Source organism: Rhea americana, unplaced genomic scaffold (assembly GCF_003343005.1).
Source record: "Rhea americana isolate MKP2758 unplaced genomic scaffold, rheAme1 scaffold_168, whole genome shotgun sequence".
Classification (NCBI taxonomy): domain Eukaryota; kingdom Metazoa; phylum Chordata; class Aves; order Rheiformes; family Rheidae; genus Rhea; species Rhea americana.
Window position 1 is genome coordinate 2,006,553 of NW_028185794.1, and position 17,309 is coordinate 2,023,861.

Sequence of the window (17,309 nt, forward strand, 5' to 3'; positions counted from 1 at the left end):
CGGCGTGGAGGCCTCCAGGAAGGAGCAGAATTCCCAGCTGTCGGAGAGGATGTCGGAGGCCAGCAGGTCCAGCTGGCCCAGCTCCGCGCCGCCGCCACCGCCGCCGCCACCGCCCTTCTCGCTGCTCGAGGTGCTGCTCGCCGTCGCCGTGGTCCAGTCGTCCGGCTCCAGGTCGAACTCGAAATCCGACGTCAGCCGGTCGATCTGGCTCACCACCTGCGGAGGGGACGCCCCGCGTGGCACCGGGCCGAGGCCGCGGCGGCCCGCCCCGGCCCCCTGCGCCCCTCTCGCCGCCCCCCGCCGCGCTGCGGCCCGAGGCGAGGGCAGAGCGCGCCACGGCCGTCGCTGCTCGGGCATCAGTAAAACAAGCCCTGTAAAACTGAACGCAGCAGACCGTCACGTCCCAGTTCCCGCTGCCCGGCGACYCGCGCTCCTGGGGCCGGAAGAGAAAGCAGAGCCCCCGGCCGGCCACCCGCTCGGCTGGTTGCGGGACGACCGGGCAGCCTCAGCACCCGCGGCGGGCCGCCGGCGAGCCGAGCGTGACCATCAGGAGCTGCAGGTTGGCCACCCCTCCAGCYGAGGGTCACCTAGATTTTCCCAGGGCCCAGAAGCAAGCAGCYGGCCCGTGCCGAGGCCACCTGCCCTCCCTCTGCTCGTCGGGCAATGCTGAGCTCCTTGCGCAAGCTCTCTGCGTACCCAAGGCCGCTGCAAACCACCTGAGCAGATGGCCGCAAAGTGCTGCCCAAGGCCCTGGAGGCACCCGAGGGGCTACAGATGGTGGAAGAGGCCTGCGTGCCCCAAGAGAAGGTGGCAGCACGCCTGCCCAGCCAGAGAAATAGGTTAAAGAAGGGCTAGATGTAAAGCACGGACGTGCTCCTGGTCGCTGGGTCCAGGAGCCAGTGCTGTGTCCCCCTCACCGAGCGCCTAGCTGTGGTGTGACAGGCAGGTGCCATGTGTCTCCTGCCCCACAGCTCCCCCCAGAGTGACACCTTCGCAGGAGGTGGCCCTYTCTCAGACATGGAGCTCTGGGAACAGCGCTCTCCTGCAATCTCTCGGGGTCCAGGTCCATGGCAATAGCTGCCTACAAGCACGAGGAGACCCCACTCAGTAGGAAGGACAGAAGTTTTGGTACAGTGACTTCACACGTGAAGCACATCAGCCCCTGTGATGGATGAATGTGGCAACCCGTCCTCGCCCAGAGGAAGTCTGGGTGGCTCAACAAGATGTTTGCCACCACAGGAGTGGTGACAAACCACAAMAAAGTGGGAAATGTGTGTCCAGTGCAAGCCTTGGTCAGGTGTCCTGAACAAAGTGCAGTCAGAGATAACCAAAAGGTCACTTTTCTCTGAAGACTCAAGTCAGGGCCCTGGTCTTCACCAGCAGGCTTGATGTGATGGAGAACAAATTCTGCTCAGATTTGCTGAGATGTTCAGCTGCTGTTCATGATTACGTTAGCTGTCATTTTGCTAATGCTGTGATGTGTTCTTGAACATCACCTTTAAGGTCAAGGTATTTGCTTTTATAGGATAACTGTGCACTTATTTTTGGAGTCAGGACTATAGATCAGAGCAGAGTGAAATCTGGAGGAAAGTTATAGTCCCTGGATTTGGTATTCACTCAGCACTTCGGGGGAAGGCAAGTGTTCAAGGAAGGCTTTATAAAGCAACAGGGTCATCATCATTTGGACATCCACCTTCAATACTTTCATTTATACAAAAGCCATTTTAAATTGTATGAGACATATTGATCATGGAAAGTGTGGTTTCTGGAGAGCAGAAGCTGTTTGCTAAAAATTTTCAATTGGCGTCATGCGTCCCTAAAGATGTTGTTAGCTACTGCACTATCAATCTGAAGGGTATGATCAGAGGCAGACGTCGAGCTTGGAACAGGGTTTTTCCCTTCACAAATACAGATCAAGTTGTTGAACTTTCATAGCACTTATCTCATGAACACCTGCACATCCTCCAGTTAATTAAAGCAAGATATTTGTTTTGATCACGACTTGATTTAGACTGCTTTCGTTAACAACGGGGACTCTTCTCTCCTGGCAAACATGAGCAGGGCACCAGTAAGAGACCGTGACAAGTAGTCTCACGGCTTTCAATTCTGGTTCAAAGAAGGGGGGTCCTGCTTCCAGGGCAGAGTGTCATACAGCTGTTCAGAAGCAAGTTGTCAGTCACCTCAGAGCTCCCGCTGGGCATTTCACCAGCATCGAGGGACTTACTTACATGGCCCAGCGATGTGAGTCTCGCTACTCCCCATGAGGTTGGCATGATGCTTAGCAAAAACCCACTTGGAGACAAACTAGTTGAACCACACCTGCCCGAACCGAACTGGGAGGGATGATGATGATGCTCAGCACGACGGGGGGAAATGCTGAACAAGCTAATGGGCACTGTCAGCTCAGCGTGGGCAAGTTGTGATAGCAGAATACGGCCCCTGAGCTCGAGTTTGCAGGACTTCCAAGCCTTTTCCCACTGGGATGTGCTGCTGGACCTTTCCCACTGGGCCAGCAGCGGCCGGTTCAGGAATGGAGCAGGGCGCTGAACGAGGCACAACGCTGGCTCCTAAAGGCATCACCTCCCAGTCTGCTCTCCTCTCCAGCAGCCAGAGGAGACGGGACACAGGAGGAGCTGGGCCAGCTGGATCCCAGCCCCAGCCTCGCTCGGCTCCCTGGGTGATGGGGGCAAATCCCTGTGCGCCCATCGTGCCACGTGCGTGGAGAGTCTSGCGTGGGTGCACAGCGAGGCGCTCGGTCACCACGGCCCGGTGCAGCAGGGACGGACGAACGGGCAAAGCTGGGAGGGGGAGAGACGGCACAGGCGCGGCGGGCTGGAGCGGGAGGCCGAGGGGGCTCGCAAGGCGTCGAGCAGATGGTCTGACATCTGGGCTGCCTTCGCGGCTCAGCCCGAGTCCCTGCGTGAACCTGAGCGACTCGCTCGGCTCCTGCTCTCCTGCCTGCAAAACGGGCGGCAGAAATCGCTCCCGACCCTCTCCTCGCACCGGACCGGGGCAGGGCTGTCCCCGTCCCTCGGCGGCGCAGCGCCCGGCACCGCGGCGAGCCCAGGGGCGGTCGGCTCCGCAGGGCGCAGGGCTCCCGCTCCCATCCACCACCCTCGACTTCGCCCACCGCCTGGCGCACCTGACGGACCCTCGGGGGATGYGGGCTTTCATCCCAGGTCTGCTGAGCCCCGAGCACAACCAGGGCCTCATCCTGCCCAGGCTCACGCAGCGGCTGAGCACTAGCCTTCCTCGCCGGTGCTACATCTGTGTCGAGCCTTGCCTTCGCTTTGTGTCTGGGTGAAGTGTGTGATTTCTTGGCTGATATTTCTGCACGGCTCCGTGTGTGCGTGTGTGTGTGTGTGGCATTTCTCTTGTGTGGGAGGCAGTGCACGAAGCGAAAACTAAAATCAGCAGGATTTTTAAGCGCATATTTTTGGCAGGGTGGCTGGACTTCCTGCTCCCCCCCTCAACCCCGCGCTCGCCTCGCTGGGGGAGCTGGCAGAGGGCCCGTGCCCTCCTTGCAGAGAGCACTGCCAGCCTGCAGCGGGGCTGAGGCAGACGGGGTGCTGAGCCCCAGGCTGCGCCCCGGCAGCCTTCGGCAGGCACCCAGGAGCCCTGGCACTCCCTGTCCCYGCTGGCGCATCCAGTGCTGCATTCCGCATTTCACCCCGGCACGGACATCTGCGTGCGCTAGCGCCTCGTGCTCGGCACCCCGCAAACGCTGAGCAACAGCAGCCGCGGCGGTGCTGGGGCCCTTCGCTGGCCAGGGGCACTTTGCGGGGAGTTTGCCCCGGCTCTGTCACGGTGAAGCAGCATCTTGGACTTGGATCGGGTAAATACATCTGACCTGAACGTGGGCGCTTTTGGGGGGCACATTGCTGGTGGCAATCCATCCATCCAGCTGGGAGTTTGCTGGATGGACGCAAGGACAGATTATACTCAGGGACGGACGCTTGTCTGGCCAAAACTATCTCTTGGCCCAGTGTTGCAGTGACTGAACTGTCCATGCACCCCCACCTTCTCCTTCCCATTCCCAACAGCTGCTTGGAGACCCCTTTCCGAGGCTGAGCCTTTCCCAACATACAGGGAAGCAAAACTATAAAGGGAAAAGCTCATTAGCAGGAGCCCTATTAAGGATGCCAGCTCCCCAAGTCCTGGCTCAGCACCGGCATGGTCACTTTGCAGGTGCCCAGCAGCTCTCTGGCTGCCTGGGTCCTCCCATGGGATGCTGTGTCCTCCCCTTGGCTAAATCCGGCTCCGCATCTCACCCCGGTGCCCTAAGATTATTTTTGCTACAGCTACTCCCCAGTCTTGCCTGAACACCCATCATTCTGCAACAAAAAAGCACTTTTTTGCTGGTGTTTTTCAGGCAGTGTCTCTGAGTGCAAACATTTTGCTTGCTAGTTTTCATTACTGCCTTTCTCTTCCCTTCCTTTTCCTTCCCCTCTTCTTTCCTAGTTCCTTCTTTCCTGGTGGAAATGAACCACAAGTTTTCCAACTGGAAAGAAAGGAAGGACAGAAGGAAGGAAAGAAGTAAGGATTATGAACGAGAGATGGAAGGAAGAGATGAAGGAAGAATGGAAGAAAGCAAGGAACGAAGGACTAAAGGAAAGAAGGAAGGATGGAAGGATGGAAGGAAAGAAGGAAGGAAGGATGGAAGGGCTTGAGGCTCCCAGCAGAGGCTGGTGAATGTCCCCTCTTTGCAAGTGGGGTGTCCCTTGGCCCCAAGGCAGAGGAGTAGCTGCACTGTGGGACCCACTCTTGCTTGCTTGCCTTGATGCCTTGATGCTCAGCCTGCCATGGTGCCTGGGCCACCGACGAGGCCACCAGCAGGGCCAGCTGCTGGCCTGGCCAGTGGCTTCGAGCGGTGTGGACAGTGAGGGGAGCATCTGGGGCATCCTGGAGCTGCTTGGCTTTGTCTCACCAGGAAAGTTTGGGCTGAAGCGCCAAGGATCGCTGTCTAGGAGCACGCTGACCAGTAACATCATGTCAATGTAAGGTGTGGGAAAACATCTTTCCAGGGAAAAACGGGTACAGCCTAGCCAGGATCAAGTTTTGGTTGGAAATTAGAGGAGTGCTCCAACCACCAGGCCCTAAGCACTCAGGGAGGAGGAACAAAGCCCCTTTTYGGAGATGCCAGGGGCTGTCAGGGCCCTGAGGGCACTAACATGCACTAATGGCCCTGACCAGGCCCACCTGGGACCGCCTGCCCATGAGCCCATTTAAGCTCAGGTGGAGCATCAATTGCTTTTTTGAGCTCTGCTAGGGGTGCCTGTCTCTGCCTTTATGTCCTGGGTGGACCCAGGCTGTAGGTAGCTCATCTCCTGGGTGGACCCCTTGGATGTGTGTTATAGCCTTGTCTCCAGCTTTGTTTTCTGAATGGACCTTGGCCTTACATTGTAAGTAGCTTGCCTCAAGTTCTGTCTCTAACCCTGTCTCCTGGGTGGCCTGTGGACCTGGTTCACTGYTTGCTCCATCTGGGACTGTTGACAGACTCTGTGGCTGGTCCCATCCTGCCTGGGGGCAGCTCTGCTCTTGCTGCTCTTGGACAGGGTCACCAAGCAATAATGGAAAGTGTGTGTGCAAGCACACAYGTGCTTTACCTGAGCTTTTTCCCCCTCTCCTATTGACTTGGTTTTTTCTCTTTCTTGCCTGTTTGACCCTTGTCCACACGAGGAGCCCAGGAAAGGCTAGCAGGTCCTTTGCTGGAGGATGTCTTACAGCAATGCTTTGACTTTGAAGGCTGCTGCGAGCCAAGTGGGACCCCTGTTTGAGCCTCCTGACCAGCAGACACTGTGTGAACCCCAGAACCTGCATATATCTGTCCAAATTAGAGAAGATAATTGCTTCTGTTCCCAAGACACAACTATATATATGTATTTTTTTAACTTTTTTCCTTTGAGGGAGAAGGGGGGGAAATATGAGGAAAAGTTGGGGGTGGGAGAGCATGTGATCTTTTATTTTGCAGTAATAAAATAGAATTAGGAGAAAGGAGAAAAGAGCTGTCCTGGGAAACACCCAGCTATTATTATTTTTTTAATAAGGCAGAAAATGGTTTCACTGAAACGCTGAGCTGAAATGAGATCACCTCTGCTTTTTGGGAAGGCTCTGCCCCAGCTGCTTCTCAGGCCTGTGGCTGCAGCACCAGGTTCAGGGGAAACTTCTCCCAGCTTTACCTAAGGACCTCCAAAACCTGGTGAGTTGAACCTGGTGGGTCCCTCTCTCCCATCAGYGATAGGGGAGTCTTCCTATACCCCTTCCTCCCTCCCTAATAAAAGGGCTGGCAAAAAAAAAGCTGGTGTGTTCCCAGGATCACTGGCTGGAGGCTGTGATTTGAGCTTGGTGGTGCTGGGACAAAGCACAGCTCCCCATCTCCTTCCCTGCTGCCAGCTCCGGTGTGAGCTACCAGGCGCCTGTCCCCGCAGCGGCACGCGGGGATTAGTGTCACRTCAGCCGCGGCTCGCTCTGGGCTATTTTTAGGAAGCGCTCTCCACGCTCTTTCTATTTTAAATGGGTGGTGGTGGGGTATTAAGTACCTATGTGACACTTGGTACCTGCTGAGGCCTGGATTTAAATGTAAAGTAGGATTTGGTCTTCTCTCCACGCTGTTCTCCATCTCTGCTAAAAACACTCTGATGGTCTGTCRTGGGAAGATCATTGCCAGAGTTGGGTGCGATGGAGCAGTGAGGGAGCAGGGGAGCCTTGGCTGGGGGATCTCTGGGTGAGACCCTGGTGAAGGTCTCACTGTCTGCAGAGGCAAGAAGTGGCTCTGCTGCCCACTAATGGAGAAGAGAACAGGGCTGTCCCTATGGGTGCTGGGGGGTGACCTCTGGGTGCTGAGAGGGCGATGCCCTCCTCCTCYCTTGCCTTTAGGTCTCACCTTGCTGGCAACTACATAGAGATTGGCTTAAATCCCAGAGGCTGGCAGCTCGCAGCCTYTCCAATGTTTATCTTGCACCATTTTGACACCGTAATGCTCAACGACGCTTTGAGTGGCTTTGCACCTGCAAAGTCTGGGCGAGCCCAAGGGGCGTACTGCACCCTCTGAGCAGGGGCTCGGGGATGGATCCATCTCCGGCAGAGCTCCGGGAGGGGTGGCCTTGGCCTTGCTGGGGGAACTCTGCTCATCCTTCCCCGCTGGAGCAGCAGGAGGAAGAGCCGGCGCGAGGCAGAGTGGGCAACTGGATGGGACTGGGTGCCTAGAGAGCTGTGGAGACAGGCGTGAAGCAAAACTGCAGAGCTGCCCAGGCTGCCCCCACCCTGAAGACCAGAGCTTTCCTCCCTACATGGGTCCCGAAGAGCCTGCTTATTTCCAAGGATGGCCGTGGGGGTGATGCCCTCCAGCTAAACACCCTAGCGCTAGTCTTGTTGCTTAGCTTCGTTCTGAGCACCTGATGAACTGCCTGCACGGCGCTGGGGGCAGAGTGGGTCCTGCTGCTCACAGCAAGGGACCATGGGTTATGGGGTCTGTCCCCATCTCGAGGCACCTGGGCGGAACCTGTTCCTGCTCTGTGCCTCAGTTTCCCCATCTGAGATATCTGTGAGTGCCAATTTTGGCAGCTGCTGGAGACTGCAGATTATGCAGGGAAGAGCCCAGAGGAGGAAGGATTCATCCACCAACCAGGCACGTGCCCCTTATCTGCCACCCCTGGTGACAGCTTGGGATAGACAAAGTCGGGGGGTGAGGGATGGACCTGCAGGCCAGACCCAGATGCCCCCTGGGCCCAGCGTGGGTTGGGAACCTGGGTGTGGGAGGCTTCCTCCAGCTGCAGGAGAAAGGAGACCCAGAGGGGGAGAGCACCCAGCTGTGTCGTGTGGGGGCTGGGGTCTCAGCCCAGGCTGGGGGCAGGTGTGGTGGGGCCCCATTTTGTACACTCCCACCCAGGCTGCAAGAGCCTCTCGGCGGCGCGGCGGGAGCGACGGAGGGGGAGGACGTGATGCGAATGGAGTATGGGAGGTGCCTAGCTCGCTTCCTACGGCCGCTCTTCGCTGCAGCAGCCAGCTCCTACAACGCTTCCCCAGAGCAGGGAGCAACCACGGCGCTCTCTGCCTTTGCCTGCCTTCCTCGGGCTGCAGCCCAGCCCAGCCTGGAGGAAGAAGTCCCCGGGCCACCTTCTTCTGAAACCACATCGCTGCATTACCACCCCACAAGGAACGCCTGCGCTGGCCCAGTTGGGATGTGAGGTGGATCCGGTCATTTTCCACGTGGCTTATGGGACTGAGTGACTGAATGGGACGGCTCCTGGGGAAGGTGGGATGGAGCTGTGCAGCTGCAGTGGGATTTCCCACCTGTTCCTGCAGCCTGACCACCCAGGAGATGCTGCTCTGAGGACCCAGGCTGGGCAGTGTGTGCACCCACAGGTATGCAGGGACCCTGGAGAAAGTGCTTCTCTGCGGGCTTCATCCTTGTCTTGAGGAGCGATCATTGTCAGCCCCAAAGCACAGGGTTTAATGTCTTTTTCTGCTTTTTTGTTCCTGTCTACTGTGATCACGTGCATCTCGACAGCGCCCACATGTGYGCCAGAGCCCTGTGCGGGCTCCTTGCAGCAGGGAGCCCAGCGGCAGCATGTCCTGCTCTCTGACCGCGTTAGGTGTTTCAGCGAACCACTGCAGCCACTGTGACCCTCTCACAGGGTGACCGTTGTCACCCTCCCCCTGGGGAAAGCAGCTATCTCCAGGACAGGGAAGGGCAGGTACAAGCCTGGCAGTATCCCAGGCCTGAAGAATCAACTCATACCACTAGCCCATCTGGAAGAAGTGTTTTGGGGGACACAGTGAGCAAAGCCATCAGGTTGCTGGCTGGAACGGGCCAGCCTGTCCACAGCTCTGACTTCCTCCATCCACCCCATGTCCTTGCCTGCATGCCAAGACCTGCAGAGGAAGCCACCGCCTTCTCCCTGTCTCTGTGACCATTGCCACAAGCCCAGTACTTGGCAATTACACTTGCCAAATACTTTTAACTCTGTGCTCTTCCCTTCTGGCCACTCTATAACCTACATTTCCATCACTGAGTTTTCAAGTAAACCTTTTCCCTTCTGTCTCATGACCTTCATGAGAAGGTCTTTAAGCACCTGTGTACCCTGCTCTTTAGCTTGCCCTGTTAGTATGAGACCTGAAGTGGGCTCCCTGGGGGCTTGCATAAGGTCCCCACACCTTCAAACAGCACTGGGAGCCAGGAGGTTTTATGATAAAAGCCTGGATGTCCCAAATTGGCTACTTCCTTTCCCAGCTGGATACCTGGGTAGGCAGATGTTGAACATCTGGTGCRTTTTTTCAGTAGGAGTTTTAATAACCAGCTCAGCTGCAAATCAAGTACTTTCCATGTGGGTCTCTAGCTGTGAGTTAGGTTTGGTGGCTTGAATGTGAACATTTTGGCCAYGCTGTTTCCTATTCGTAGGCTAATTCTCCTCAAAACTCGAGAAGCCACTGGAGAGTCTATGGACGAGGCGGGARGAGGAGATGGGACTTCAAAGGCTTCATCTGAATGGGCTGCATGGATTCCTCAGCTCCGGTGAAGAGCTGTGCAGGTGGTAATTGATAACACGTATTGCTCTGACTATAGAAGAGGGTGGGCTGCAGAAGGAGAYGGGAGATGCTCGTGATCAAAGTCGKGCRYGCTGGCGGCCRCTTCACCACAATCCTGCCTTTGRAGTGAACYGGCGCTCGGGGCYGGCGGTGCTCAGCCTTGGGGAGAAACCGCTTGTGGGCCAGGGGCGATCAAACAGGGGCTGCCGCCCTGGGGGGTGGGAGAGCAGGGCGCTGGGCACGTGCCGGCTACCTGGGAATTCTTCAATTCAATGGCTTTTTTTTTTAAAAAAATGGAAAATGACAGTTTGTTGGAATGCACTTTTTTCCACAGCATCATCTCTGTTTTGGTGGAGACTTCACTTGAAAGGAAGAGGGACTGAACTTCTTGCAGCAAGAGGCAGTGTCGGCAGCGTGCTGCTCCCTGGAAAAGCTGGCGGATGGCGTGAGAATGGGCTGCAAACCAAGGATGGAGAGTGCGATTGCATTCTCCCAACCCAGAGCGAAAGGATCCCCCCTGCCAGACTGGGGACTTTTCCTTTGGTAGGACATTGCAACAAAATGCAGGGGGACCGTGCAGGTTTCCTGAGCTCAGCACAGCGCAATGTTGGGAGCACCAGGGCAGGAGCTCGGGTGGTGCCTGCACCTTCTCCCTTGCAGCTCTGATCATGGGGACGTTGATTTTACAAAAAACCTGATTTAGGGCAYCCCAGACCTGAAGTCCAGGTGTGCTGAGTGCTGGCAGGGTGCCACCCAGGCCTGCCAGCTGCTCTCAGTGATTTCAAATGGTCCTTTCARGAACTGGAGCATCTCAGATGCTGCTCTCCATCCGTCAAAAGGGGCATGAGATGCTCCCCACCTCCACGCAAAAAGAAAAAAGCTTGCTCGGTCTGGGCGCAGAAGGAAGAGCAGTTTCCACGGGCTGTGCYCCAGGCAGCCCACGTGGCTGCTTCCCGTGCTGGCCCCAACCTGCCTCCCTCCGTGCTCTCCCTCGCTGTGCGCTGAGCACGGAGGGAGCTAGAACGGGTCCACGTGGCCTGGGCAGAAACCCCCCTTCCCGAGGCAATGCCGCTGGGCAAAATCAACCCCGAGGCGTCTGACACYGTTTCCTCGAAAACCATCTCCTGCCTCGCTCCTCCACTGGGAAAACAGCARCTTCAGCCACCCTGAAAGCCCCCCCTGCAACTGAGCAGCCAAACTTTTCCAGCAAAGGCGCCTTCCCGCGTTTCCAAACCCTTTTCCAGAGAAGGCAAGGTGAGTAAATATTTAACAGCAAATAAATGATTAATCGGAGCCAAGGAAAGCTGGGTTACAGGGGCCTCTCTCCCCGAGCTGGCAAGCATAAACGATTGCRCCGCGCTGCCCGTGCCAGTGCACCACAAACCTCCGGATCGCGTGCAGAACCATCAGCCGCTGAATGGTCAAAAATCATCGCGCAGCGCTCGAAAAACGTGTCATTAGAGTAATAAGCTGCCTTCTCCTCGTGAACTTTCCAAAGCGTTCCTGGCTAATCACCTATCGATTACAACATTATTAAGGTATTTATTATAACAGTAGCATTTCTGGATCTTCCTTCCACTAAAACCGGCAGCTCAGGAACCTCCCAGAGCAGCTTTACCGCACGGAGACCCGGCGGATCCCGACACTGCTCCGGGGCCGGGTGGTACCTGGGGGGTGCCCGGCGGAGACAGCACCCGTTCCCACGGCACGAAGGCGTAGGGGGATTTAGAGGCTGTATTCAGACCAGTAACACGTTACGCAGCGGGATAAAGGTGGTTGGGTTATTTCCTTTGCCCGGCTTGCCAGGAGGATCAAACTCCTGCTGGATTTATTTTTTTCCCCTATGCGGGGCCCAGGCCGGCAGGCGGGAGGGCAGTGGGAGGCAGCCGGCGTGCAAACGGCTCGGCGGAAGCGCCTCCGGTCCCTGCCTCCTGCGTGATTGTACTTCCAGTGTGCGATTTCAGGCGAAGATTTAATAATCATTTTCCCCGCACATAATACAGCCCTGTCTTGGAGTGCTGGGGAATAATTATATACACAAAAGGCAAGCGAGAGGGAGGGGGAGAGGCGAGTCGGAGAAAAGAAACTGGTAAAACATCACCCTGAATAAAATGGACACGTAAAACRCCCCGGGAGGCTTGCTGGTGTTCAGACGGGAATCGCCCTCGGCAGAGGGTGCCGGGGCAGYGGCAGGGGATTAAAGCCGGCTCCCGTGCCGGAGCTCCCCTGCGAAGCAGCTCTGCTCCCAAACCGCGCGGTCGCCTGCCGTCTCGGGACCGGCAGAGCAGCGGGGACTGGGCTGGGGAGCCCAGGAGCGCTGGGCTCTGCTCCCGACCTGCAGCTTCCCCAGGGCCGGGCCTGTTCCCCACCGTGCCTCCCTGGTCGGAGCAGCCTGCAATCCAAATTATCCAAGACTCAAAATCGCTGCTGAAGCAGGGACAGACCAGAAGAAATGCCTTAGCTGAACTGGTGAGCAGTGGCAGAGCAGGAATCACCCTTGGGTGACTGGTCTTGCAGATCTGCCAAGCCATCAGCTGCCCCGTGGTGAGGAGTCACCCAGAAGCTCCCACCAGGGCTTTGCAAAATCTCAGAGAAGCAGAAGGCTACCAAGGGCCCTTGAATACTGCTTGTTGAAGGCTTCCAAGCTCCTTGGATGGGTCTGGCGGAGTGTCCTGTGCAGTAGCAGATCCCTGCGACTCACACTTGCTAAGCGCATCCAACCCCAACTCCCACCTGAAGAGCAAAGCCCCAGATAGAGGAGACACTGCCCAAATGGAGGTGTTCAAGGTCCCATGGTGGCTTCACTTGCCTAGTGCCCAGCGTTCAGCTCACTGTGATGTCTCCAAGAGCTCAGCTTTGCCATGTGCTACACCCTGAGGCCATACCCTGCAGCTGGGGTCTTTGGGATCTTGGGCACCGACAAACCACAAAAGCAAATGCAGCTCTGGCCTCTCACCTTTTGGCAACTCTTGATGGCCCTGATGACCCCCTAAAAAAAACCACAAAAAGCTTAGACGTGGTTTGGAACAGCACTGGGATACCTCAGCTGCTGTGGAAGACCTTGATGTGCCTTTTCACGGGTCAGCCRGGACCTAGGCCAGCCCCAGGCAAGATGTCCCTCCATCCTTCCCAATGCAGTGTTTTCTGCACTGCCTGCTCTTTTTGCCACCCAAGTGTCTGCAGGAGACCTCCCTGGGTGGGCAAGCAGGGTGCTGGACCAGGCAGCTGCTGCAGTGCAGCTCACCCGCTGAGCGCTTCCTGGGGGCTCCTAAACCCCATGGGAAACCCGGGCAATGCCTCACGTTCAGCTGAGYGGATAAATCAGATCAGAGGCTCTGTCCCCTCTCCCCTTGCCAAGCACTGGTTTCTCTTGCTATTGCCCAAGCCCTCAGCCTGCTCCTTGACCGCGGTCCTATGCTGTGGCTTTCCAGCAGCCTCAGCCCCTGTGGTCCTTGGTGACTGCCACCACTCTAATTTCTTGCTGCAGCWGACCCCAGAGCTCCCAGAAGAAGAGGACCGTGCAGGCAAGGACTATCTGGACACACTCTTAATAGCCCCATTTCCTAAAACTTTTGATAAAAGGCAATCTGGACAATACAATAGACAAATAGTTGCAACTGTCAGGGCCCTGAGGGTGCTAACAGGCATCAATGGCCCTGACCAGCCCCACCTGGGACCCCCACCCACCCCACCCTCTGCCTAGGAGCCCATTTAGCTCAACCTGGGGGCTCAGTCCCTGCCTGAGTTCTGCTGTGGAGGTGTCTGTCCTCAGCCCTGTCTCTGCTGGGACCTTGGATCAGCACTGCAGGTAGGTCATCTCCTGGATAGTGCCTCAGATGCTCRTGGTAGCTTGTCTCTTGGCCTCTCTTTAGCCCCATCTCATTTTACTTCTCACTGGACTTCCTGGATGACCCTAGTTCACTGCTTGCTGTGTCAACAGACATACTACCAGCACCTGGCTCTGCCCGCTGTGCTCAGGCCCCTGGGTCTGTGCCCTGCCAGGGAGGGTCCTGCCTCGGCTCCCTTCGGGCAGGGAGCTGCTGGCCCTCGCTGCATCATCAGCAGGCAGGGTGTCTTGCCACCTGTGCGCTCCTGCCTGCCCTACATCACTGCCTGACAGATAGCAGTGCCAACAGAGGTGCTGCTGCTAGCTGGGAATTCCCCTCCAGGAAGGCTGATACCACCTTTCCTTTCTAACCACCAGGAAGCTGCTAGAAGCGTGAGACCTCTCCCTCTCTGTCCAACTTGGCTGACACCACCTTGGGATTCAGCAGCTGGCAGCGGACACCCCATGAGGGTGGGACATTTGAGTGCAGATACTGATGGTCCCCCAACCTTCCTGTGCTATCTCCGAAACACCCCGCCGATATGCGAGCACAGTCCTCCTCTGCAAGCTRGATTTTGAGGTGGCCTCACCTCCCAAAACACAAAGGCAAAACCACCAGCATCAATCATCCATTTTTTCCTTATAGGCAGACAGGAGGCATTGCCTGGCTGCCTGGGCCCCACGGATCAATCCCCAGCCTGGTGCAGAACGATACACACTGCAGTCTCCAAAATCCAGCTCCGCCTTGTGCTCATCTCAGAACCCCCCAAGCCCATCAGCAGCAGGCACAAGCAGCTCTGGCTCAAGGGAGCTTGTTCTTGCTTTCAGCTGGGCAGGAGGAGGCAAGTCCAACCAAAAAAAAAGGAGAATTGCTAAGTACAAGGTAGAGGAACACAGGTGCTTGTTTTTTTTTTCTTTCACCATGCTGATTTCCTAGAGCTCACAACTTGCCATCTGGTGTCTACCATATACTTCTCTGGGTGGGCTTAGAAGAGATTTCCACGTAACTTGCTCACATGCACACACGCTCTGATCGTGTGTGCAAAATAAGGAGCTGAATTTCCAAAGCCTGTGGTACTGGGAGAGACAGAGAAAACCAGATCTCTACATGCCTGGGATGCTGCAAGGTGATTCCTTCAGCTTGCTAATCCCTTCCTGCGCTCTGGTCTGCAATGACCGGATCTGCAGCACCAAAACAGTAAGTCTCTCCTGCTGCAGACAACTGTGTGCATGACACTTCCATGTTCCTAAGCACCCTGGTAGTGCCCCAGGGGAGGGTTTCCCCAGGCTGGCCTTGCTGCGGTGTTTTCCTGGAGTCGCTGAGCCCTGAACACCATCGGTGCCTGGACTGCAGCTGCCTGCACGGAGAGCCTTTGCGCTGCTGTATGGTGCTCCCAGCGCCTGCTGTTGCACCGAGTTTTACACTGCACTGTATAAACACGACGAATTTCTGTGAAGTTTTATGGAAATGTCATAGAAGTTGTTTAGAATGGTTAAACTTAAGGCCCCTCTCCCGGGAAAGATCTGGTGGCCAGGCTTGAGGTCAACTTGGCCGCACAGCTCTGCRCTACAAGCGGCTTCTCTGAGGCAGCTACAGCTGGACAGAGACAGCYTGAGCCATCGCTGGTGTCCAAGGATTGTGCCATGGGGCAAAGTCCCCTCTGGACCATACTGCTTCATGGCATCTCCTGCAGAAGCCACCCTGCGGCGCAGGGCTGAGCTTGGCCCCGTGGCTTGCATGCTGCCAGCTCTCCATGGATGCCTCTTCCCAGCAGATAGGTAGCATCTCCACGGAGCTGGGGCAGAGCAGGGCACAGGACRGCGGTCCGTAGCCTGAAGAAGCATTTGGCAGGGGCTGAGCAGGCTCCACCAGCCTGGAAATGTCGAAGCACATGGACCTGCTGGGCCCACCTYGGCTCTACGACCCTCCAGCGCTCCTCTTCCTCCCTCGGGCCTGGCACAGCYGCTAGGGCCTCTTACCCAAAACATGTCACCAGGGGACTCCAAGAGCCACCTCCCTGCATCGTTGGGCCACTTTGCTCCGAGACGTGCCGGCAGACGGGCCGCCCGGGCGAACCCGAGCGGGAAGCGCGCCGAAGCTCCCCGGCTCCTGCCACCCCGCCGGGGCTGGCTCACAACTTGCACCCACCCCCAGAACTGGCAGGGCTTTTTGGCAGAAATACAGCAAGGCACCCAGTCTGCCTCCTCCCACCCGCGCGCGCGCTGAGCCGCGGCGGCGGGAGCGCGCCAGGCGCCCCTCAACCAGCCGGCGGGACGGGGACAGGGACGGGGACGGGGCGCGCGAGGAGGGCTCGGGCAGCTGAGCCCGCCTTTCCCCCTCCGCGTCTGGAAACCCCTCTCTGCGCCTTGCTCCAGCGGCAGGAAACCTTGCTCGGGTGCAGCACCACGCAGCACCGTGCGCCGCGGTCTAACGGGGCTCCGCTGCACCGAAACGACGGCTCGGGTCTCGCTCAGCCCTCCCCCTGCCCTGCTCGCGCAGCGTCCCGTCCGGCCTTAAAAATCTGCAGCGCTATGGAAGTGCCGTTAAAGGGGGCATAAATTACCCCGTCCCGTTGTAACGGCCTCTCCGGGCCCTCGGGGCAGCGTGAAGTGAGCTCGGGCTAAACGGAAAACAGCTCTGCCTTCCGCTGCCTTTATTTTGTTTATTATTTTTTAATCCTTCGGGGATTTGCTGAAGTRGCTTTGGTTTCCCCATCGGTGTTAACAAGGGTCGGGGGCCTCTTCTGGGTTATTTAACGGGTTTTGCTTCCTGCTGGAGGAGGAGCTGGCAAAGAAACGAGAGGAGGAGAGGAAAGCCGGGGGGGCTCTGCCGGAGCCGGGTCGAGCCCTCGGGGGGGTGCGCCGGGGGGGGACGCGGCTCCCTCGTCCGGGCAGGCCCGTGGAGAACGGCGGGATCCGGCTCCCCCGGAGCGGCGGCCTCCCCGCAACGCCGGGGACGGAGCGCAACCTTCCCGAGGGACGCGCTGCGCGCCCAGGATCTCGGGGATCCCGCGAGCCCGGCTCGCCGCCGCAGCCTAACGGGTGCTCCGCGCCTCTCCCCGTGGATCCGGGCGCTCCCCGGCGGCCTGCTCCCGCCCCGACGCTCCGGGGCCGCGGGGGCATCGGCGCGYGGGCGCTGTCGAAGCCGGGTTGCGGACCCGGAGCTGTCCCCGGGGCCGCCTTCCCCCGGGATCGTCTCCCGCTGCTTTGACCTCATAGTTTTCCAACCCCTCCAGGCGCTGAAGCGTCTGCAGGGCAAACGGGGCAGAAGGGGACGATAAAAAGCCCCCGCCGGGAGGCTCAGGAGGACCCCGCCAACCCGGCGCCCTTGCCCAGAGCACCTCTCCTGGCATGCCCAGCTGCTCCCTGCACGAATACAGCCTCCTGCGGAGCATCCCGGAGGGGTGGCTTTGCTCCAGGGACGCCCGTGCTTTGCTTGCATCCCCTTGCCAGGCCGGTAAAGCTCTGCATCCCCTCCAGGGCTCTGCTGGAAGACCCTGGGTACGAGGCTCCTCCGCCCCGGCCGCCGGCAGGGTCGGGGTGCTGAGCCCCGGCCCTCCACCACCTGCAGCCTGGCACGTCGCGGGCGAGATGTCCCTAAGYCCCCCGGGTGCTCCCGCAGCCCGGGCTGCTTCCCACCGCTCCGGAAATAAGCCGAGCGCCTCTGGCTCGGTCCGYGTACCCGGCGCAGGCAGGCGTACGCGCGCAGCCCACCGCAAGAAGCGAGCGGTCAAGCTCCGCTCCGGGCTGCCGAGCGGCTGCCGTTCGCAGCTTCCCCCGGCGCCAGCGGAAGCGTCCGAAATCACCAGCCACGTCTGGGTCCACCTTCTCCCCTCAGCTTTGGGGGCTCCAGACCCAAGCTTTGAGCCGCGACAGCATGAAATTACCAAGCAAACGAACGTTGTTGTGCCTCTGCGCCGGCAGGAAACTCCAGCTACGCTTGTGTGTGCGCATA